The 25,277-nt window shown below is 43.3% G+C and overlaps 1 protein-coding gene across 5 annotated transcripts in view; it reads left to right on the forward strand.

Annotated features, from left to right (window-relative positions):
* The window catches only part of SLC1A2 (solute carrier family 1 member 2), a 201,519-nt gene that overhangs the window by 3,485 nt on the left and 172,757 nt on the right, over positions 1-25,277 (forward strand). The window contains exons 1-2 of one of the 5 annotated variants that reach the window (XM_064288298.1): positions 7,932-8,225; positions 8,962-9,107. The exons of 1 other annotated variant lie outside the window; for it this stretch is intronic. The gene's annotated coding sequence lies outside the window, so the exon portion shown is untranslated. Of the gene's footprint in view, positions 1-7,931; positions 8,226-8,961; positions 9,108-23,421; positions 23,596-25,277 lie in introns of those variants that run through there. 3 more of the 5 variants (XM_064288299.1, XM_064288295.1, XM_064288296.1) reach the window with 3 other exon arrangements.

Raw genomic sequence — 25,277 nt, forward strand, 5'->3', positions numbered from 1 at the left:
GAGGCATTGATGGTTCAGTGATAGAATTCTCACCTTCCATGAGGGAGACCCCGGTTCGATTCCTGACCAATGTACCTCAAGCAGAGCCACCACTCATCTGTCAGTAGAGGCTTATGTTTTGCTGTGATGCTGAGCAGGTTTCAGCAGAGCTTCCAGACTAAGACAGACTAGGAAGAAAGGCCTGGCAATCTACTCCCAAAACTCAGCCAATGAAAACCCTACGATTACAATCATCCGATCCCCAACCAATCATGTGGCTGGTGCAGGACTGGGCAGCCTTTCATTCCACTGTGCATGGGGTTGCCATGAGTCGGGGGCTGACTTGATGACAGCTGACAACAAAGATATGCTCAAGGTCAATGTGGATGGGCTGCTCTTTCCAGGCTGGTGGGAACAGATTGCAGGCCCCCAAATTTTATTTTATAATTAACTTGCAGGCTGACCCAAATAAACTCTCTCAAATGAAGTCTCTCCTAGAATCATGTAAGGGCCCAGCCATAGGCAGGTTATACAAGGCTTGGTGTGTGTCCTTCCCTCTCATTCAGGAGGCTGCTCAATCGACTGGACTCTCTTCTCCAACACAAGAAGCACTCTTATCCTCACGTGTTTCCCAGGCCCAGGGAGTTGAGTCAATAAAGTGGAGGCTAAGCCTTCTGCTGCTTAGGGTAAGACTGCCTTTATTTAGCACTCTAAAGATTAGGTAACTTACATCACCTCTCTGAGACAGACAGGCAGAGGCACTGCTTTTCAAGTACCGGATAAACCGTAGACCCCAAATATCTATTTGAGCAGGCTTTGCTGAACACAGTGTGGATTTGCTGTAGGCTTAATATCCTTTGAAATGGACTACTTACTGTGGTTAGCTCTTCAAGTTAGAGCTGTATTTCCTTGGCCAAATTCAGACCATATGTTTATTCCATCCCCTTCAAAAGTAAGCGTGGTCAGTGGACATAAAAGTTGGACATGAGAGCTGAAAAAACTTCGATGTCTTGTTCAGGGTACTTTGTTGTTTCTACTAAAATGCCTGTTCTCACCATGGACTCTGGATGTTGTCAGAACGGTCTCAGGCCTTTCCTGCAACATTGTGAGAAAACCAGGACCCGTGGCTGCCTGTAATTGGTGGGTGGGTGGGAGGACCACACACGGGGAGTCTTGTACATGATAAAGGAGTTTCCAGATGAGTTACATCTTAGGGTTCAGGCTGGGGCTGGTGTAAGGGCTGGGCCAGGAGGAGGTAATAGAAAAGGAGTGAGCTTGACGATCGTGAACAGAGGTTTTGATTGAACACCATTGAACAGGTCTTCATCCTTTACAAGTGGGGCCAGAGAATCCCAGTGTTGTGATCACAAACCAGTCTCAAGCACTGTGGACCTGTCTGAGCCATTTCCATGTGAAGAAATCCACAGGCGAAGGAGAGGAAATGTATGAAAGAAATGCACAGGACGATAAACAGGAGTCTCTATTTTCTCCCCTCCTTTAAAACCAGAACACTTTAAACAAGCAACCCTTTCAAATTGCTCTTTAATATCCACATACTGTTTGGTAGCAGACACACGTTTTAGTCATAGTTATCATTGTTAGAACAATTTCCATTTGGCTATTGTTTTTTCTTGGTGGAGGCAGGGGTACCAATCATGGAAGGGAATGTTTGAAGCTCAGAGGGAAAGTGGTTGGTGACTTTTTTCAAACGTGTAAAACTTCCATCACACTTTGTTTGAATACTTCTTTCTGGTTGCCAAATCCTAATTTGCTTAAATGCTTAGCACTTAACCCCAGTGTTGGGATTCTCTCTGCCCAGGACAATAAGGCAGCAGAAAGACCTGGCAGGTGGCTTGTCTGAAGCCACCCACTGAAGGATGTTGATACTATGGGTCACCTGCAGCCACCTGGCTTAGAAGTGAACAGGGAGGGGACTCCTGTGTTAGCCCTGAGATGGAGGTGAGACCAGGCGCTGGGCCGCCTTCTGTCTTCAACCTGGCAGGTTTAGAAATCAGAGGGGTTTCCTGGAATAGCACATGGATCCCTCAAGTTGAAATAAAAAAGTAGCTCAAATTTCAGTAAAACTCTGTGCTGTTCATTCATTTAACAGATGCTTACGGAGTGGTTGGCTCTGTGCTAGGTGTTAAGGACAGCCCTCTGAGAGACAGACAAACCCACTGTCTGACAGCTACCTGGACCCCAGAAACTAGGTGATACTGCATCCTGGTCTTCTGCTACCTGCTGTCCTCATGCCCTGACCAAAACCTCAGTACAGGATACCTGGCACCAAAAAGGAGCACAGAAATGTTTGAATTCAGGCCCAGCTACTTTCTGGAAGAATAACTTGGCCTCTTGGAGCTTCAGGCTCCTCATCTGTTCCTACTGTAAAGATAATAGCATCTACCTTCTAGGATTACAAGGGGATGGATTATTTGATCAGTGTTGGAACATACAGGGGCTCAAAAAGGTGGCTATTTTAAAGTATAGTATCATTCATGCACTGTTGCACTTACACCCCCTTGGAAGACTTAAAGCTAGGCCTTCAAGATGTATAAAACCTTCAGGATGCATTGTTGTTGTTAACTGCTGTCGAGTCAGTCCTTGACCCCATGCACAACAGGATCAAGCCGTTGTGATCCATAGGATTTTCAGTGGCTGATTTTCAGAAGTAGCTGCCAGGCCTTTCTTTCTAGTCTTGGTCTCGAAGCTCTGCTGAAACCCGTTCAGCATCATAGCAAGAGGCTCCCACCGATGGACAAGGTGGTGGCTGTGTGTTAAGTGCACTGGCCGGAAATCAAACCTGAGTCTCTTGCATGGAGGGCGAGGATGCTACCACTAAACCACCACTGCCTCCCCTTCAACATGTGGTAATGCTACTTTTATCTGCCTTCCCTTTCCAAGCATGTACAGCACCTTGCTGCTGTGAAATCTCCCAGGCTGAGGATGCCAAGGCTGGATGAATGCTGTGAAGGACTGCGAGTCCCCCTCCTCGTGGCTTCCCTAGGCTGCTTGGCTGCCACTGGAAAGAAGAGCCTGGGAACCCTGGAAGCCTTTATACAGACAGCCAAAGGGTGGGCCTAGCACTCAGAGGAATAGCAAGCCCAATAAACATTAAATGCTATTTGGCCTCGGCAGAGGCAGCTTCCTTCTGCCACTCCTGGTGAATTCCTCTGCCTTGAACGCAGGGGGGCGCTGCAGCCTCACTTTTGGGTAGCCAGCTTCCTGCCTGAGCCCTGAAGTTGCTGCTTCGTGGACTCAATCTTTTCCCTCCTGTATTTGTGTGATTTCACATTCTCTGTGCACTTGTAGGAAACCTTGGTGGCATAGTGGTTAAGAGCTACAGCTGCCAACCGAAAGGGCGGCAGTTTGAATCCACCAGGCACTCCTTGGAAACCCTATGGGGAAGTTCTACTCTGTCCTATAGGTCAGTATGAGTCGGAATTGACTCGCTGGCAGTGGGTTCAGTTTGAGTCTGGTGCTCTTGGATGTGGAAGTCAGTGGAAGCTCACTTAAAAACTAGAAAATGGGCGTAAGCTTTTCAACCAGGAAACGTAATTATGCAAGCAATACATTTTCATTGTACAAGAATTAAAAAACTTGTCTAAGCAGAAAGAATTCCACACACCCCATGACAATAGTGTTCAAAGTACACTTGTGCGCACACACACACACACACACACATGCACACCGGATAGGATGTTACGTGGCTATGAGTGATTTTTACTTGTTTACCAAACCAGGGCACACCGCTCTGCAAACTATTATGTTATTTGCTTTTTCCCTTAAAAATAGTCCTGTGTGCTTCATCAGTCTTTCCCACACTTCTGTTTTTTTTCAAAGTGATTTCGTCTGAATAGCTGAGACTGTCAAATCTGGGGCTTGAAACCCTAAGGTATTAGGGCTGAGAATGAAAAACAAGGCATTTTAATAAGAATTCCTAACTGAAGTGAGGGGAAGCTTAAAATGATTACGTTTTGGCCAGTCCAAGAGCAGCGTCTGAGCAGTTATTTGTTCCCATGGTCGGCAGTTCAAATCTGCCAGGTGCTCCTTGGAAACTCTACAGGGCAGTTCTACTCTGTCCTATAGGGTTGCTATGAGTTGGAATCGACTCGACGGCACTGGGTTTGGTTTTTTTGGTCTTGGTGGGTAGAGGGCAGGTGACTTTTTCTACAACCGAAAAAGCCGTCAGAACCTTTAAATCACTGAGGAGAAGTCTTATTACCAAAACGTGTTCTCATTTCCTTCTGGATTCGTTTACAGTTGGTTCAGATGGTATTTAGTGTTGTATCTAGGTAGGAGATTCCAGGCACATTGAGGAAAGGGCTTTGTGGGAAGGGGTGGTGAGGCACACGCAAGGTAGAGACAACTGCACAGGCTTCAATGTCAGATAGGCAAAAGCTCAAATCCCAGGGCCGTGACTTGCTGCCCAGCTGAACGAGATTCTTAATCTGGCAGAGCCTTGTTTGTACAATGTAATAAAACTCTTTTTGCAGGATTGTCATTAGTATTGAATCAAGTAACACATAAACATTACCTAACACGATAACCAGTTGCCATTGAGACAATTCCAACTCATGGCAGCCCCATGCATGTCAGAGTAGAACTGTGTTCCATAGGGTTTACAATGGCTGGTTTTTCGGAAGAAGATTGCCAGGCTTTTCTTTTGAGGTGCCTTTGGGTGGACTTGAACAGACAACCTTTTGATTTGCAGCTGAATGTATTAACTGTTGGCACCATCCAGGCACTCCACCAAACACAATAGTTGGCCGATAATAAGCACTCAGTGCTTATTACAGGTTGGCAAACTTTTTCTGTAAAGGGCCAGATAGTCAACATTTTAGGCTTTGTGGACCGCACGTTCTGTTTCCACTACTCAGCTCTGCCGTTACAGCACAAAACAACCACAGGCAATATGTAATTAAATGACCATGGCTGTTTTCCAATAAAACTTTATTTACAAAAACAGGTGGCAGGGGAGATTTGACCTGGGAGCTGTAGTTTGCTGACCTCTAGTCTAGATCAATGCTGTCTAAGACAGAATGTAAACCACATATGTACTATTAAATTTTCTCCTAGCCACACTAAAAAATAAAGACAAACCAGTGAAGTGAATTTAAATAATACATTTTATTTATCAATATATCCAAAATATTCTTGTTTTGACATGTAACCAACATGAAAAATCATTAGTGAGTATTTTACTTTGTTTTTTGGCACTACGTCATTTCAAATGCTCAGTAACCTTAGTGGATAGTACAGCTCTAGATTGTACTTCTCAGACTGAGGATCCTAACAGTTTAGTGAGCTGAGAAATCAATTTATTAGAAAATCACATTTTAAAAATGAAATAGGGGAAAATCAGAGTACATAGTACATAGAAAGACATGGATTGTTTCCTGCAGTTTTTTTTCTGTCATTTTTAAAAATTGTGGACAAAACATTTGCCATTTCAACATTTTTCACATGTACAATTCAGTGGTATTGTGTTTATCAAATTATTCAACCATCACCATGATCCATTTCTAAATTTTTCCATCACCATTCCCTAAGCAATGAGTCCCCCTTTCTCCCACTCCTGGTAGCCACTAATAAACTTTGGCTTCTATATACTTGCCTATTCTAGATACTTCATATAACCAGGATCAGACAATGTGTGTCCTTCGTTTCCTGCAGTTTTGTTGTGTGTGTGTGTGTGTGTGTACGTGTGTGTGTGTGTGTGTCTGTACGTGCACGCACGCATGAATTTCTATGCTGGGTCATGATGAGAAACATAAGACATGCATTTTTCCTACGTGTTGTAGTCATATTATGTTTGAAGTTCACTGCTCTACATATTAAAGTCAAGTTTAAAAAATAACATTGTGTTAATTTGAGGTGTTTAACTTCTTCCTTCCTTAGGCTGTGTTGGTAAAGAACCAAAATTATCTACAGTCTAAATGTATGTTTAAAACCAGCCAAACCAGTTATTAAATGTCATGCTGACCATTTAAAAAGTACAAATCAAAATTCCAGGCTTTAAACTGCACTATCTCTATGCTTAACTGTAAGGAATTCTCATTTTACAGATAGCAAACTGAAACCCAGATAGGTAAAATACATAGTCCAGACCCAAAGCCTCAGAAGTCTTCTGGGGACTAAGGAGGAACTCCTTGAGCCCAGCCTTGAGGACAGCTTCTCCCTCAGCTGCCATCGCCCATTCCTAGCAGGGCCCTTGCTGGGGAAGTGAATGGGAAACGGGGTCAATTTGCCTGGTGATTTCAGTGTCCCGAGTCATTTTGGCATAGAATTTTGAATATCTGAAACAAAAGAAGCAATTGCCTTCAAGGATTTCATTCTCTTATTGATTCTTTCATTCATTCTCATGCAAATATTTATCAGCATCCAAATCAGTGTCACTTGCTGGGAAGCAAAGATAAATAAGGTACAGGCTTCATGCTCGAGCAGCTCCCAATCCTGGGAGGAGTTATCGTTCTATGAAAATATGGCAGCGGTTATTCAGAGTGAAGTGGAGAAGAGTTTGCTGTGTCTGGCTTGTAATTCCATGTTGTTGTTAGGTGCCCTCAAGTCGGTTCCAGCTCATAGTGACCTTATGTACAACAGAACGAAACACTGCCCGATCCTGCACCATCCTCACAATCGTCGCTATGTTTCAGCCCATTGTTGCAGCCACTGTGTCAGTTCATCTCGTTGAGGGTCTTCCTCCTTTTTGCTGACCCTCTGCTTTACCAAGCACGATGTCCTTCTCCAGGGACTGGTCCCTCCTGATAACATATCCAAAATACCATTCTCTCTTCTAAGGAGCATTCTGGCTGTACTTCTTCCAAGACAGATGTGTTCATTCTTCTGGCAGTCCATGATATATTCAGTACTCTTTGCCAACACCATAATTCAAAGGCAGCAGTTCTTCTTCCGTCTTCCTTATTCTTTGTCCAGATTTTCCATGCATATGAGGCAATTGAAAATACCATAAAAGGTGCAAATGGGAAACTGATAAAACTAACTTCTTTTTGTTGCTCTTTAGTCATGTGTTGAAAGACAGTGTCAACAAATCTATGGCTCTTTTGGCCCTGTCTTTTTCAATAAAAAATATTTAAGGATTGTTTTTCTGAAATAAATACTAGGCAAATGCCACCCCCTAATTGGATTCAGTTTTCTTCCTTTTTCTCTGCGTTGGTATGTGGAAAGAGCACAAACTTTGGGTTCAGGCAGACTTGGGTACAAAGGCTACACCCACCACTTCAAGGCTACTAGACTTTGGCTATGTTCTTAAGACTCAACTTCCTCATCTGTGAAATGGGGATGATAATGCCAGCCTCATAAAGTTGTAAAGAGTATTGTTGTTAGGTGGCATGGAGTTGATTTTTGACTTACAGCAACTCTAGGTGACAGAGCAGAACTGCCCCATAGGGTTTTCTAGACTGTAATCTGTACGGATGCAGATTACGAGGTCTTTCTTCTGCAAAGCTGCTAAACCAAAAAGACCAAACCGGTGCCATCGAGTTGATTCTGACTCATAGCGACTTTATAGGACAGAGTAGAACTGCCCCATAGAGTTTCCAAGGAGCACCTGGTGGATTCAAACTGCTGACCCTTTGGTTAGCAGCCGTAGCACTTAACCACTACACCACCAGGGTTTCCGCAAAACTGCTAGGTAGGTTAAAATCGCCATCATTTTTTGCTTAGCAAATGAGTGCTTAACTGTTATGCCATATATGTTAAGTGAAAAAAAAGTTTAAGTGTAGAAAGTGGTTTTATGTATGATTTTTTTATATGAATAAGATTTTCATAATAATTTAGCCAAGTGAGTATAACTAAAACCAAAACCAAAACTGTTGTTGTCCAGTCATTTCTGACTCATAGTAACCCTATAGGGTAGAGTAGAACTGCCCCATAGGGTTTCCAAAGCTGTATTCTTTAGGAAAGGAGCCCTGGTGGAGCAGTGGTTAAGCACTTGGCTGCTAACCAAAAGGCTGGAGGTTTGAACCCATCAGCTCTTCCATGGGAGAAAGATGTGGCATCTGCTTCCATAAAGATCGCAGCCTCAGAAACTCTCTGGGACAGTTCTACTCTGTTCTCTGGGATTGCTGTGAGTCACAGTTGACTCAACAGGAACTTTTTTTTTTTTAAATCTGTACGGAAGCTGACTGTCACATTTTTCTCCTGTGGAGAGGCTGGTGGGTTGAACTGCAGGCCTTTTGCTTAGCAGCTGAGCACATAACCACTGCGCTACCAGAGCTCCTCGCCAAGTGAGTATACCAAAAAACCCAAATCTGTTGCTGTCGAGTTGATTCCGACTCGGAGCGACCCTTTAAGTCAGGGTAGAATTGCCCTATAGAGTTTCCAAGTAGTGCCTGGTAGATTTGAACTGCTGAGCTTTGGTTAGCAGCCATAGCTCTTAACCACTGCGCCACCAGGGTTTCCAAGTGAGTATAGAAATGGTATATTTTGTTTTCAGTTCCTCCTCTTTCCAGAAGGGTGCAGTGCGAAGCCGAGAAATGCATTTTGTTTTTCTTATTTTAATGCCCTGATATTTAATGGCTGGCAGACTGTATTTTTAAGATCTCTTTTCACCCATTTACATCTCTCGCTCACACACATGCAGTTTTTGTCAAAAATTCAACATTCATGAAAAAACGGCCTGCACACATTTTTTAAAAAAAGAACGGGCCGGGCGGTTCAGTTGTTACCATGGCAACCACTCCTGTCCATTATTCAGAAATGAATTATTAATAAGTTTTGTCTAGAATGTAGTCAATACACACACGTAGTGTTCTCAAGGGGTAGGTAATATGGCTTCAAAGGCAACAGAGGTCATGGTGCCGAGCAAGCAGGGGATCTTCTTGCCTCCTTATCCAGCCTGGGAAAGAACTCTATGTGCCAGCCATTCCTGGCATTTCGGGATTGCGTAAAAAGCTGGGCCCCTCTCTGAGTCACTTTTCTGGAAGCAGGGTGCTTAAACTGCAATTTCTTTCTTCCCCTCAGAAAGATTTGACCCAGTCCCGCTCAGATAATCCTCTCCTACAAATTAAAGCGGCCGTCGCAGCAATTGGTTAAACAGGACCAAGGTCATACACCACCAGTTCTGCTGGAGCATGCGGGCAGCCCCCGGAAGAGGGGAAAATCAGAAGGTGTTTCTTTGCGACTTATTGAGATATAAATTACTGCCCCTCGTTTTTGTTTAAAAATAAAAACCACTGCCTGTAAATCGTAGATAAGATTCTCAGACAGGATAATTTTAAGGCAACTTACTTAGCCTTTCTGAGACTCGGTTTCCACATACGTAAAGTGGGGTTAATGATAATCTCTTAGGGATGCTCATGAGGATAAACACGTGGAAACTGCTTGGCTAACGTGAGCTTTTAACACATTAACTACTGTAATTAAAATGGTTGATCCCCTAGGTCATGCAGCATTTCTGTGATGGTGAATCTTCTGAAATCTGTTGTGATATTCAAACTATAGCCTTCTAAAGCTGATTTTTTTTTCCATCTCCCAAGCTAAAAATAGATTTCCTTTTGTTCTCTTTCAAAAGAAAGTGCTGGAGATTTCCATCCAGGTAATAGTCTTCTCTTCAGTGTTGAGGTTTGGTTGAAACTGACATCCTGAATTTCATGGCAGTAGTGTCTGAGGGTGTCACTGTTTGAAGGTATCTGGAAGATATATATATATTTTAAATGACATGTTCTTTTTCTGGCACAGTAAGGGAGTGATGGATGGGAGCAAACAAGACGGGTCTAAGAATAAAGGCAATCCATTGAAGAGAACAGCCTGGTGGAATGAAAGTAACACTGGAAGGGACGTAGTTAGGGCTCAGAGAAAAGAAAGATTATCGTTATTTTTAAAGGCAGGTTTGCCCTTCACTTTCTGCCTCCCTGACTAAAAAAATTTAATTCTGATGAGACACATTCGCCACAGAGTTCCTGCCAGAGAAGCTGAAGGCCAAGATTAAAAACAAACAAACAAAAAAGAGTGTATAAGTTTGGCTAGAAAGTGCTAAGAAGAATCCAGGGAACCAGAGAGAAATAAAAGTGAATTCTGTGTCTTTGAATGAACATACCTCGGGGAAAGAGCAGCTCAGAGCGCAGATGGCCAGGCCTGACTCATAGGAGAGCTGCTTTTCTGAGATAACTTACAGGTCCCAAACAGCGTGCGTATCTTTAAAGTATTCTGAAAAGAGCATTTTACTGCCTCTGCAAGACCTTCTGACCGGGGAGAACGGGAGGCAAAACACTGCAAAGCTTGCTGGCTTTAGCGCTGGACAGACGAACTGTGTGACCTTGGAGAAATTACCTAGTCTCTGAGCCTCAGTTTGCGCACCTGAAAAAGGGAGACAATGATATTTTCGTTGCAGGGTTATGATGAGGATTAAATGAGAAAACATCTGCGATGTGCTTGTGACGCCAGAGGTTCTCACCACCTGTTACCTCCCTTCTGTGTCCTGAAAAAGCTGCCCATTTCCCTGATTCGTAAAGGGGAGGCCAGGGATGGTTCGAGCTGGGAGATTTACTGGTATTTTTGCATTGCAACTTAGAAGGGGATTCTGCTGTCTCATGGAGTCACTTTGAAGCCTCTAGAGATAGTTTTTATCATCATTGCTTCTTTAGTTTATCCTAAATATCTACATATTTCTGGGAAATTTAATCAAGTGCCTCTCTATGAATGGTGCCATATTTAGGCAGATAGTTACCTATTGGGTACACAGTGTTGTTATTTGTTATAATCCAGTTAGCTCCAACTCACGGCAACCGTATGTGCAACAGAACAAAATGTTGCCTGATCTTGCACCGTCTTCACGATTGTTGGTACACTCAAGTCCATTGTTGCAGCCACTGTGTGTTTTGAGTGTCTTTCCAGCCTAGGGGCTCATATTCCAGCACTATGTTGTTGTGTGTCCTCAAGTTGATTCTGACTGATAGTGACCCCATGTGACAGAGTAGAACTTGCCACACAGGGTTTCCTAGGCTGTGATCTTTATGGGAACAGATTGCCAGGTCTTTTCTCCCACTAAGCTGTTTTGAAGTCTGCTTTTTTCATTTAGGATTATATCAGGAATTTTTTTTACAATATTCTTTGACATAATATGTAATGACTCAATAGGTTTGCATATAAATATATATATATTTACCATAGCTACACTATACAATTGACTAAACTAGCCCCTTATTGTTGGAGATTCAGATGACTTCTAACATTTCACTGTTACAAACAACACTGTCATGAACATCTTTATATATACATTTTATTTTTCCATATATGCCTTGTATCCCTAGGCGGTAATAGGCTTTAAACTTTCCCAGTCTCCAGACTGGGGGAAAAAAAAAATCAACCCTAGCGTTAAAGTTCTTTTCACTCCCGGAGAACTGGAAAAAGTAATACCTTAAGTGTCTAGAGTAATACCTAAAGTATCTAATACCTTATAGTCTAAATCGTTCATCTACTACCTTTTAGGAGGAATTTTAGAACTTACAGTCTGTTCTTTTAGAATATAAGATACCTTCTTACTGAGAATTAGATTTTTAGCTAAACAAAGATTTAGGTCTGTGATCTGACCGCTACTTCCCACCCCTCATCTTGAAGAATCACCACATGGAATAATGGAGAATCAAACACAAGAGGGTAAGGGTTTAACAGGAATGCTATGACAGTGAACGTGTAGAGAGGTTGACAAGGGCAGGAGGGAATGTGGAGGAATTAAATGTGAAGTAAATGGCAAGGAGAAGTCCATCCATCCAACAGTGGAGTGATTCAGTGGAAAGAGAGAAATGCCTTGTGGCTGAGCAGAGACTTTGCAGGCACATGGGGTTGGGTTTGAAGCCTGACTTCTAACTTGCTGTGTGATCTTGCACAAGTTATTCAATCTTTCTGAGCCTCGGTGTCCTCGGATGTTATAGTACCTGCTTCATAGGGTGGCTGTGAGGACTTGATGAGATCGTGTAGGTAAAGGTATAACTACTGTTCGTTGACCATTTTGTGCAAGGTGCTGTGCTCATACGGGTTCACCATCTTCGTCATCATCAACATGACCGAGATGAAGGGGATTGTGTGATAAGAGGTCAGTACTCACACACTATTGAAGAAGATGAAGATCGCCAGGAAAGTTAGGCTTTTCTGGGAAATACAACAAAATAAAAGGTGCAATATGACCTCTACAAGAAATAAATGCTACGCTTTATTTTCCTGGTGTACAAATATGGATCAGCTTGGAATTTTCTGCCTGTTTTCTGAGGTAAATCAGGACCTATGATGGGTGCTGGAAATACAGAGTTTGGGGACTTTTGTTGAGGGGGCTGCTATTGTCCTGTAAACCAGCTGGGTGGGCATAAGCTGGACAGGCACTTGTCACACTGAATTAATATTCTTCTGGTCCTTTTGAAATTTTACCTTTAGAGATAGCTCTATATTAAGATTTGGGCGATCTTGATAGAACCCAACTCAAAGGGAGAAAGGGGCAAACTTTATCAGCTAAGGCGACTGACATTTTTGGGATCCAGTGGGCTTTGGACATAGCAGGACCCAGGGCTCCACTTCCCCTTTCTTGGCTAAGCTTTCTGCTGTGTTGTCTTGGTTTCAGGCAGGCAATGATGGCCTCTGGCAGCTCAAGGCTGACAGCATTCTGTAAGTTATAGCATCCTTTCAGTTAATGACCCCAGCAACACAAAATGCCTCTTTTCTGATGGTTCCAGGAGGAAAAGGCCCAGGGGATAGTCTTAGTGGCTGGGCTCCAGTCATACTCATCCCTGATCTGACCAAACTGTAGGGTTACTCTGATTGACCAGATTGGGATCATGGTGTCCACCTCTATGGAGCAGAAGGGAGTGTATGGTTCTTCAAACAGATGGTAGAAAGACCAAAAACAAAAACATACAAATGAAAACAGGGGACGTAGAGAAGAAGAAGAGAAGGAGAAGGGGGAGGATGGAGAAGAAGAAAGGGGCGAAGAGGGAGAAAAAGGAAGAGGAGGGGGAGGATAAAGGGAAAGGAGGGAGGGAGGGAGGAAGGGAAATACATAGGGCTACACTCTTGTCGTTGTGTACCCATTGCACTACCAGGGCTCCTTGTATGGCTACTACAAACTCATAAAAATTTCAAAATGGAGGTGACTTACAGTTGAGCTGTGAGAGTAATACTTCCAGCTTCATTTATCAAGTTTTTTTTTTCTTCCTTTTCCACCTCCACCTGCATGTACGTGTGATTTTTCAAGTGAAGTGTTGCTTTATATCACCTGAAGCTTCAACAGTCGCTGTGAATCCTGCTTCTTTAAGCTCAGGGTGTCATTAGTAGCATAACAGCAACCCTGTGCAGCTTAACTTCTCCCTACGGATTCTAAAAATACCCAAAGGCACTCAAAACAAACAGCCAGGCACCTTGTAGACGCCAACACACCCACTCCCGAAGTGCCTTAGCCCTGTCACTGCATACAGCCACACAAGTCACTCAGCTCTCTTTATTTTTATTTCTGGCTCACCTATACCTCTGTTTATGCAGAAGAGAAGGGTGTTATTGACAGAAGAGAACTGACTGGAAGAAAGAGAAAGAGGGGAACCAACAAAAGACAAACTTGCTCATACTGTCTTTTGGCAACTGGCTTTAGACCTGAATTAAGATGTATCAAGAGATCAGACCAGTCCAGGGAGCAGCACAGATTAGCTGGGATTTAAAATAAAACTCTTAAGATCACCTAGAATAACTTTCACGCATGTATCCATGAAGAGGCCCAAGGACCACATTCGGAGAAGGTTAGTGCTTACAAATGACCAGGGCCACACCCCAGGTTATTTTTCAAAGGCAAAGCAAAAACCAAAGCCTTTTCTATAGAACCCTTAGCTGGAGTTGAGCTATCCATGGACATCAGAGTTTTCTTATTTCAAGGAGGTGTCCATTTTACGGGACTAAGGAGCCAAGACTATGGGCATCACTGCCCTTAGTTTGGGAACCTGCCTGGTCTTGGTTGTGTTGTCAAACCAGTGAGCCCTTGGGTGTTTCAAAAGAGATTAAATGATGAGATCAGACCAGTTATAAAAATATGTGGGTGATAACAAATCTGACCTTTTATAGATTTCCTGGGAGAATCAGATATCTGCTCAACAAGATAATGAACCTGACCCAATGGAAGCACTTGAGTAATGTCTTTTACTCTTGGTGGTTAAAGGGGTGTTGGTAGTGATGAGCATGAAAAGGAGGAAAAAAGAAAAATTCATAGCTTCTTACCATCTGTGAAAGTCTTTCCTACACGGAACGTTTGCTTCAGCTGTCGGGAATTGCCACGCAATTAATGGATTGCCCAGTAGTTGTTCTCTGAGCAACCATTCAGTTGGCCAGTTTATGGCAGGATCCTGGGATTTAAATTAAAAAGTTAAGCCTTGGAGGATAAGCATGAGTAAGTCATTGGGACAGAATGTACTTAGCATTGTTTCCATGCATACGTGAGTGAAGGAAGCGTATGTACCCTGGACATATGCTTCTCATTGGAAAATGAGATCAGATCTCTCTCTCTCTCTCTCTCGACTGGATCTCATAGAAAGTCCTGGGTGTCTTCTCAAGCCTCAAGCAGAGGCTTCTAAGCTCCCAAATTGCTAGAGTGGTCTCTCTTAAGGAACACATCAGAGACAGGGGCCCCTTATTCCATGTGGGTGGGACTTTGCTCATCTAGGATTTCTTGTCTGCCTTAAAAAAAAAAAAATTGCATTGTCCATTTAATCTGGTTTCCCTATTTGATCTGCATTGCTTCAATGAGGCAAAGCATTTGGAATGTTCTGTGAATGTGCGCAGCATAATATTAATACTAGTAGCAATGACAACAGCAACACTATGAGAGCCTGCATTTACATAGCACCCAAAATATGCGGGCACTGTTCTGTGTGTCACAAATTTTAATGCATTTTTTAAAGTCCACAGACAATGTGGTTTTAGTTTTATCGCTCCATCTTCTCCTTCTCTCCCTTGAGCTAAAATTAGCCACATTGGTTCTGCACTCTTTCCAAGATGGCCAAGTAATTGTCAACTTTTAACTGGACCGTATACACTTGGCTTTTTAATATGGAGTGTTTGTTCGGAGATGCCCTTGTCTTTCACTCTCTTGGTTTTGTGAGCAGTAAATTGGAGGCACAAGACTTAGCAATCCAATTGCAGGATTCAGTTACAGGTGAAGACCCGTTTTGTTCCCTCTGCAGTTCTGGCTTCCACCTCATTGAAAAGGTTCTTAATTTCATGCTAGGTGGTTAAATTTCATGAAAGAGAAGGGCAGTGGGCTTTTTGAGTTGCTGGTAAACACACAAATTGCTGATATGAATGGAAAGGGTGAGCTTTCTTGGCGATAAAGATTTTAACAAATCAGCCCAGGTGTGTGACAATTTTAAACTGCTTCAGGTCCAGGGCTTTGAACTGGTTCAAATCAGTTCAGTCATGGCCAGTGAAGTGAAATTAGAACTGATCTGAATTTTTAAAAATTTGGGTAAAGCAAAATGAGAACTGGAACGGGAAAAATTACCTGCTGAAGCCCTGGAATGGGAGATTCAGAGGAGGCATGGTGAGCCCTTTCAGGAGCCTGATGCGGGAGATTGGATTATTGCCAGGATTGTGGAGAAGGATACACTTAAAGTGGCAAGGTTGGCCACCATCTTTGAGTGGGGGACCATATTTCTGACTTTACCTGTCAAGAGATTTGGTTGCTATGCAACGTACGTGCTGCCCTTGTTTTCTAAGAGAGAGATTAAGTTTCTAGCAGGGTTTCGGCCAGTAAGTTTTCTCATTCTGTTTCTCATGCTGGTTCACCCACATTTAAAAAATTCAGGTCTGTTCAGATTTGCTTCATTGGCCATAACTGAACTGGGCAGAACCAGTTCAAAGCCTTGTTCAGGTCAACCAACATCAAAGTTCTTCTTTGGCCTTTCCTCTGCCTTTGGTGAAAGAGGTATAATATGCAGCAGTGAGCTGCTCTGAGATTGCTGTCTTCCCAGGAGGTAGGGTCCTGCTGGGTGTCTTGTGTATCATCATCCAAACAACAGAATAATCAGTCCCTCAAGTAATATTTTGCAAAGGAAGCAGGCCACTTTGACTTGAGTCTGGTTTTAGGATCTGGGGAATTCTGCCCTTTCCTAAATTCACATACTGCTTTTCCTTTTCAGAATTTGGAATCCTAAATTCGAATGGGCTTTTGGGATGGTAGGCAGTGATATTGCTGATTATATGTCCAAATATAAAACCAATTGACTCGGTTTGGATTTATGGAAGCTTATCTGGTTTGGTGTGGCTTTATTCTTCTGGCTGAAACAACTAAAAAAGCTTCCAAGTGCAATGCTGGTTCCATTTGCCACGTGCAAGTACTTTATTTGGAAACGGCCATTTAGTGAGATGGATTATAAGTCTGTGTTTCTCAAAGAAAAGTAAACATTAGAATAAAGGAAAGGGGTGTTTGCAATTTTCTAAATAATTTACATCATGTTGATATCTAAAATAGCTCAAAACAAAAGAAGATAAAGAGAAGTAAAACAAAACAAAAAAGCCCAACAAACAAACAAGAACACTATTTATTTAGGGTCTGAATTATCTGGATTTGGTAAAACATGACAGGCAAAATCAACTAGATAATTGCCAAGTATGGCTTTCCATTCAGTATGAATATTCCTATTTAGACCTATCTTTGTGGGTTACTTTTCAAAGGTTGTTGAGACGATGTTCATTTCTTGGTACTTGTTGATGGTTTTTTTTTCCCACCTTGTTAGTCTTCCTTGGAAACAGGATGAATGGAGAGAGCACAGATTGGTCATTAAGAAAGTGTGGGTTTAAATTTTGGTACAGTCACTTAGCTGTCTGGTGTTGGATAAACTATTTACCTTGTTGAAGCCTCAGCTGCCTAATCTGAAAATGGAGTTAATAATCACTCCCCTTTTACAATAATCAAATGGAGTGATGGATATGGAGCACCTGGTTTTACAGTATGTGTTCCATGATGTTTGTCTCTGCGTCCCACTCCAGATATTGAGTCGAAGACAATCCAGAGATTGATTTCACAGAGATATCCACCAGTGGCTCCTTGGAAAGCCTGTGGGACTGTTCTGCTCTGTCCTGTAGGGTCGCTATGAGTCAGAATCGACTCGACTGCAAAGGGCTTGGTTTGATTTTTGGTTAGTCCAATATTGGTTGAAACAAGAAAGTCAACAAAGAAAGAGATGCTTACAGTTTCCAGAGACACACAACATTCATGCTGTATCTCAACTCTACTGCTCACTTAAGGAGCCCTGGTGGTGCAGTGGTTAAGGGCTCAGCTGCTAACCAAAAGGTTGGTGGTTTGAACTCACCCAGCAGGTCTGCAGGAGAAAGACCTGACAATCTGCTCCCATGAAGATTACAGCCTAGAAAACCCTATGGGGCAGTTCTACTCTGTCATATGGTGTTGCTATGAATTGAACATCAACTCAAGGGCACCCCAAAATAACAACTGCTTACTTGCTATGTTGTCTTAGGGAAGTTGCTTAACCCCTCTCCTCCGTTTCCTAATCTGTGAAACGGGAATAATAATAATAGCTCCTTCCTCCTAGGGCTGCAGTGAGGATTAAATGAGCTAATTCAGGCACAGCATTTACCTTGGTGCCCAGGACATAGTAAGTAGGACAGACACCTTTGGTTCTCCTTTGCTCCTCTAGCTGTCACCCATCCTGATCCTCATGGAACACATGGATCTTCCTGCCTTGTCCATTCCCCAGGTGCTGCATTCTTGGAAGTTCACCTTGCCTCCAAGGTAGTCCTTCAACCTCCAAGTTGATCCAGGCCTTTTCCTAGGCAGCAGCCATCAATGTTTAAGGATCGAGTAGATTTGTGGAACTGAGGCTGTGGGCCAAAGAGAGGAAAAGCCAAAGATGCACTTCTGCGAGCACATGTCAGTAATCTGTTCTTCTGAGGCAGGCTCATTGCCAGTTTTTTTTTTAATCATTCATAATTGAAAGCACATTTAATGTCAAAGAAAGATGAGTACTTGCTCACATACACAGGTAGAACCAATATAATTTGATTACAATTACGAAGATAAACTAGTTTATAAACTGAAATGTCAGTGGCTTTGATCCTTTGTCATTTGCTTTTTACCTGTTGATTTATATATATTTTTTAGTTAATTTTAGACTTAACAGAAGAGTTGCAAAAATAATACATTCGCTATATACCCTTTACTTCCTCGAATGTTAACATCCTACATAACCATAGAACATTGATCAAAACTAAGGAATCAACCTTGGTACATTGCTATTAGCTTAGAATTTGTTTGGGTTTTACCAGTTTTTCCAGTAAGGTTCTTTCTCTGTTCCAGGATCCAATCCAGGATCGTACATTGTATTTAGTTGCCTGTTCCATACTCTCCCCCAGTCTGTGACAGCTCCTTAGTCTTTTCATGTCTTCAATAACCTTGACACTTTTGAAGAGGACTGGTCAGTTATTTTGTAGAACCCCTCTCAATTTAGTATTATCTGGTATTTTCCCTATTTCTGGCTTTTTAACTGACTGTATTATGTTTACTTTACTGCTCAGACAAGGGATACAGTGACAAATCAAAGTTATAAAGCCTAATAAATTAGGTATTCCTGAGACTGGCTGGGCATTGGAGACACTGGAATTTAAGAGTGTGTACTCTGGAGTCAGACAAGCTGGGTTCTGATCCTGGCTCTGCCACTTACCTGCTGTGTGACCTTATAAAAGTTCACTTCACCTCTCTGTTCCTCAGTGGCCTTATCTAAAAATTGGGCGTAATAATAGAACCAACTTCATAGCGTTGTGATGAGGATTAAATGAGTTGAAGTATGATGCACATAGAACAGTGCCTCCCATGTAACAATCACACAATACATCTTATCCACAGCCTGGCCTCAGCCCTACCTAGACCACATACTTCTGGCCACCTTGGTTGGCCCCTGGTACCTGTCATGTGGCACAGTCCTCATCTGGGCAGGTCCTTGTGACTGACATCCCTGCTGATTTACCCAACTCGTGAGGGGACACTGTTATGGAAACAGGAGCACTTGGCTGGGGGCCTGGAAGTCTGAAAGAAGGTATTCAAAGGAGAGGGGGGATGCAAAAGGGACAGTTAGCAGGAGCCAGCCAACATTTCAGACACGACGTTTTGTTCCCTGGTCCCAGAATGCCCTCATCATGTGGCTGGAGGCCCCTCGTGTTCCTCCAGGACTCTGCTTCAGTCACCGTCTCTGAGAGGAGGCCTCCCCCAATGCCCAGACAGCTCAGATCCACTTTGGTGGGCCTTGGTGCTTTTAATGTTCAGCTCCCTGGTTGGACACAGGCCTGAATCTCTGACCAGGCTGCAAGGCAGGAGGGCGTAGTGGGTGAGAGTCTAGAGCAGTAGCCACACGGCCTGGGTCTGCACCCCAGACTGTTGTTGTTGTTAGGTGCTGTTGAGTCAGTTCCAGCTCATAGTGACCCTGAGTACAACAGAATGAAACACTGCCAGGTCCTGTGCCATCCTCATAATTGTTATTATGCTTGAGCCCAATGTTGCAGCCACTGTGTCAATCTATCTCATTGAGGGTCCTCCTCTTTTCCAAGCATGACATCCTTCTCCAGAGACTGGTCCCTCCTGGTAACATATCCAAAGTATGTGAGATGAAGTCTCACCATCCTCGCTTCTAAGGAGCATTCTGGCTATACTTCTTCCAAGACAGATTTTTTCGTTCTTCTGGCAGTCCATGGTATATTCAATATTCTTCACCAACGCCATAATTCAAAGGTGTCAATTCTTTTTTGGTCCTCCTTATTTATTGTCCAGCTTTTGCATGCATATGAGACAATTGAAAACACCATGGCTTGGAGGCAGACCTTAGTCCTCAAAGTGACATCTTTATTTTCAGTACTTTAAAGAGGTCTTTTGCATCAGATTTGCCCAGTGTAACATGTTGTTTGATTTCCTGACCACTGCTCTCATCCCAGACTAAAACCAAAAAAAAACAAACTCATGGCCGTCGAGTCGATGCTGACTCATAGGGAGCCTAAAGGACAGAGTAGAACTGCCTCATAGGGTTTCCGAGGAGCACCTGGTAGATTCGAACTGCCGACCTTTTAGTTAGCAGCTGTAGCTCTTAACCACTACACCACCAGGGTTTCCTTATCCCAGACTACCACTTGTTAAATGAGCTTGGGCAAATTACTGAAATCCTCACCGCCTCAGTTTCTTCATCTGTAAATGGAGATAATAAGCGTATTTACCTCACAAAGGATTAAATGAGTTAATACAAGTGACGGGCTTAGAACAGTGCCTGCCACATAGTAAGAACTCAAGGTGTCTCATTTGTTATAATGTAATTACTACTGGGAACTTCTCATGCTCATATTTGTGACTGGTCCTGGGCTAGATCCTTCCTGGTTGTTGAGAATAAGCCCTCAATAAGTAGCTCAGGCTTTGAGAATAAATATCTCAAATAAAACTCATGGAGAGTGTATTTGGGAGATATTGAAAGAAGTAGAGAAATTAATAATCTAGCTCAGGGGTGTGAGTGTTGGCTCCAGGCTTGGGCTCCTGAACGTGATTCAGAACCACTGAAGCAGGAGGAACAGGACCAGGGACAGATTAGCCAATAGGGATTCTTTGCTCACCCCTCTTCCCTCCTGTGCTGGGCCACCGCAGGTGGCCTCACACAGTGGTAAAGGCGTCGAGGGTTTTCAAGGCTGTGACCTGTCGGCAGCAGATCTCCAGGCCTTTCTTCTGAGGCACGTCTGGGTAGATTTGAACTCCCAGAATTTGGAAGCCAGATTCCGGGCTAGATTCCAAGACTCCTTCCTAAACTTCCCATGAGATTAATGGCTTTGTAGCTCTCAGGCTGTTCTTATTTTGTCTCATTTTTTCAAGTTAAAAATATTCAACACATGCAGCTTGGCTGCGTGAGTTTCACAATCAGGGAGAGCAGTGGTTCTAAACTTTAATGTGTTGGAGAATCACCTGGGGATTCTGTTGAGAATGTGGTCTCTCATTCAGTAGGTCTGGGGAGGCCTGAGATTCTGCATTTCCGACAAGCTCCCAGGTGACGCTGATAGTCCCAGGAGTATACTTTGCGTGGCAAGAAGGTGACTACATTAATTCACCTAAGGTGATGTCTCAAGCACTGTTGCAAACGTTACCTACTCCTAAAGACATTACGTGAGGTCACAGATTCTTCCTTTCCAAAGATTTCCAGCATAATGGGCATTTTCATTATTATTATTTTTCCCCAGTTGCTGTCAAGTTGTTTACAACTCATGGCAACCCATGTATGTTAAAGTAGAACTGTGCTCCATAAGGTTTGCAATGGCTGCTTTTTCAGAAGTAGATTTTCAGGTCTTTCTTCTAAGGCAACTCTAGGTCACTCGAACCTCCAACCTTTCAGTTAGCCACCGAGTGTGTTAACTCTTTGCACCACAAGGAAAACGAGGTCACAGGCTCAAGTTCAGCTTCTCAGAGGACCAGTCAGCTACACTTAGCTCTAATGATATAGACTCCACCACACTAGTCACTGGCCACCAAAGTCATTGTATGAGAGAGACAGTGAGGGGAGTCAGACCAACCCAGGGATAACTGAGGAATGAGGTCCCAAGGGCTCAGTTGGACCATGGGAGATCTTTGTCCAGGTCATCAGGAAGGCATGAACATGAATCGTGGCCGACTTGGTTCAATATTCAAGAATGAAATGATAAGAAGCAAGAAAATGACACACATTTTGGAAGTTTCAGTGTAAAGCCAGTTGAAGTGAGTTGTTTGGGGTGGATGAGGCAAGGGAGGTCTCCCCGAAGTAAGCCACTCTGAATCCAGAATGAATATGGATGACTCAGCTGAGCCCATCACCTCTGCAAGGAAAACACTAAAAACTCACCCTGTAATGGGAGAGGCAGTTGCCACCGTTGGAGGTTCTCCACACCCTCACAGAAATGGGATGATTTAATCAAGTAGGAAGGGTTAGGTTTCAGATTCCTCCCCTTGCCATATATTCCAACCATCTCTTCTTCCTCTTCACCTACCCAGCATGCACTGCTCATCCTTCTCTTGGCCTTAGGGGTCCTGACAGCTCTCGCTGGCTGCTGAGGTGCTAGGGAAGAAGACTTAGCTCGGTGGACCTTCACTTCTTGCCAGAATGTTTCTCCCCTCATCCACCTGCCTCTAGTGAGAAGGGACTCAGATAAAATGGAAATAGTTCTCCCAACATGCTGAGCCCTCTGTACTCCCCGTGCTGGGTCCTTGTCTTCTCTCTTCCCTCTATATGTAAAGATGCTCTAAACCAAAACCGGTTGCCATCAAGTCAGTTCTGACTCATGGTGACCACTCGTGTGTCAGAGTAGAACTGTGCTTCATAGGGTTTTCAAGGCTGTGTGACCTTTTGGGAATAGATTGCCAGGCCTTTCTTCTGAGGCACCTCTGGGTGGATTTGATTTGCCAACCTTTTGGTTAATAGTAGAGTGCTTAACTGTTTGTGTCACCCAGGGACCCCAGAGAGTCCCTCTATTGCCTGTAAAATCAGAGGAATACCTTATAATTCTTGCTCTGTTCTTTGGGCTTCTTTTTCAGATCATAGGTACTCTCTGAGAGGCTGAACATTTGCCAGGACTTCAATCTGCTTTTCCCTTGGCTGGCGAGGCATAGTTACCCAATAAGCCAGTACGTCCTTGTTCACTTGAAAACTGAATTAACTTATATGGTTTTCAGAAGAGAGCTGTGACTCCTTTGTTGAGCTTAGCCCTGCATGGATTGAGGGTGTACCACTAAGGGCGAGGAGGAAATGATGATGGCATGTTCTGTGGTCATGCCTCCCTCATCATTTTCCCTACTGTAGTGCACAGGCTAAGAGTGTGAGCTCTGGAATCGTGCAGGCCTAGGCTCAATTCTTAGAGCTACAGCTTGCTAGGACAAGGTCAAGCCTCAGTTTCCTTATCTAAAAAATGGGGCTAGTGATACAGTATTTCCACATAGGGGTGTTGTGCAGTTTAAATCTGTCCTTCTCTACAAAATTCTTTCCCTGGTTTAAATGTACAATAGGTGTTAGCTGTATTGTTGCTGACACCTACATTACAGCCTATTTGAATAGCAAATACTGTCCACCAAGGCTTTGAACTGGTTCTTTCCAGCTCAGTTGTGGCTGAGGGAGCAAAACTGAAACAGATCCAAACTTTTAAAATTTGGGTGAATCAGAATGATAACCAGAATGGGAAAAATTATGGGTTAAAGCCCTGCTAGAAACCTAATCTCCCTCTTAGAAAACAAGGGCAGTGTATGCATTTTATAGCAACCATATCTCTTGCCTATAGGATTTAGAGCGGAGTTGGAAACAGCGATGCCCCGCTCAAAGATGGTGGCAGACCACACTGCTTTGAATGTACGTTGCTCTCCATAGTCCTGCCAATAATCCAGTCTCACACATCAAGTTCCTGACTCTTTTGAGTCTCTCATTCCAGGGCTTTGACCTGTAATTTTTCCTGTTCCAGGTATTGTTCTGGATCACCCAAACTGTAAAAATTTGGGTCTGTTCTGGTTCTCAGAGGATGGGGGTCTATCTTTGCATGGCCTGCAATGCATAGCACACAAGGCAATTCAGAATAAATCCATCAAATCCTGAAGTGGAAATGCCAAGCTCTTTCCAGTCACCTGTTTTCAGCCAGGTATCTATTATGCTCTGGAGGGCTTGGGGATATCATATATGGGACAGTATTTTGACGAGCATCCACAAAGCCATTTTTATAAATAGGAGAACATATTTTCCACTGAAAATGTTTCTGCTCTTGCATCCCACTAATGTCCACACTGCTTTATAGCCACAGCACTGAATTCCCTATGATGTCTGCCAGCCAGAACACTCATGGGGATGCTTGAGAACTTCTAATCAGTCCTTTTACTTCAGAATCACGTGATCAAATCCAAGCTCTACAGAGTCAAAAAAGCGTGGAGGTGTGGGAGTGGCTTTTCTGGTATGTGCTGCCTGTCCTGGGCTCCCAGCACAGCCTATGCTTTATCCAGAGACTCTCAAGGGGTACCCTGGGTGTGACCACTAGTCGTCAAGAGCACCCCTGTTTCCTTTTTCCCACAGACCATTTAACTCTTTTATCCCAAGGCCCTGTTCTCTTTTTGTTTCTAGCCACCAGCATGGGTTTCTATTCATTCTCTGCTCATGTTGTTTTGCTTCAGCTTGGGTGGCAGCATTTGTAGGAGTGAGCAGGGCTCAAGGCTTCTGATACAGAACTTAGTCAGCTGATTGTAGCCTGTGGATGGAGACTCTACAACACAATCAGACCTCATATATGATAAAAGCTAATTTTCCACTGAAATGTAATGTGTAACTTATTTTGCTAAAAGAATGGTGTTTTTGTTACAACAGATGTACCACAAGTGGGTGGCTTTAACAAACGGAAATTTACTTTCACACTGTTTAGGAGCCTAGAACCTGAATTCAGTGTGCGGGCTGTAGTGGAAGACTTTCTCTCTCTGTCCGCCCTGGAGGAAAGTCCTTGCCTCTGAATTTCTGTTTCTGAGGATTGTCATGTGGCCTGGCATCACTCTTCCCTCATTTCTGCTTCTTTTGCTTGCTTGTTTAATCTCTTTTATACTCAAAAGAGATGGACTCAAGACACACCCTACGCTAATCATGTCTATTAACGTAACAAAGACAACCCATTCCCAAATGGGATTAGAACCACAGGCATAAAGGTTAGTTAATGGTTTACAACACACATTTTTTGAGGACACAATTCAATCCAAAACAAATGGCTTCTCCAGGCCACCCCAACCTTGAGTTACATGACCAAAAAAAAAACCAAACAAAACCCAAATCCATTGCAATAGAGTTGATTTGGACTCATGGCCTATGCATCAGAGCAGAACTGCTGCACAGGGTTTTCATGGTTGTAATCTTTACAGAAAGGAGCCCTGGTAGTGCAAATTGTTAAGAGCATGGCTGATAACCAAAAGGTTGGTGAGGTTGAAACCCACCCAGCGGCTCCACAGGGGAAAGACCCTGCAATATGCTTTCATAAAGATCACAGCCAAGAAAACCCTATGGGCCAGTTCTACTCTGTCACATAAGGCTGCTATGAGTTGGAATCAACTCAGTGGCACCTAACAACAACAGCAATCTTTATGGAAGCAGATCACCAGGCCTTTCTTCCGCTGTATTGCTGGGTGGGTTTGAACTGCCAATCTTTAGGTTAGTAACCCAGTGCAAACCCTTTGCCCCACCCAGGGGCCTTTATATGACAAATGACCCCTTTATTACTTTCTCCTCTGGAACCAGCGGTCTTTGGGAAGACAGTAGGAAAAGAAAAATATATTCTGGGAAATGTTATTTCTG

The sequence above is a fragment of the Loxodonta africana genome, chromosome 7 (assembly GCF_030014295.1).
Source record: "Loxodonta africana isolate mLoxAfr1 chromosome 7, mLoxAfr1.hap2, whole genome shotgun sequence".
Lineage (NCBI taxonomy): Eukaryota > Metazoa > Chordata > Mammalia > Proboscidea > Elephantidae > Loxodonta > Loxodonta africana.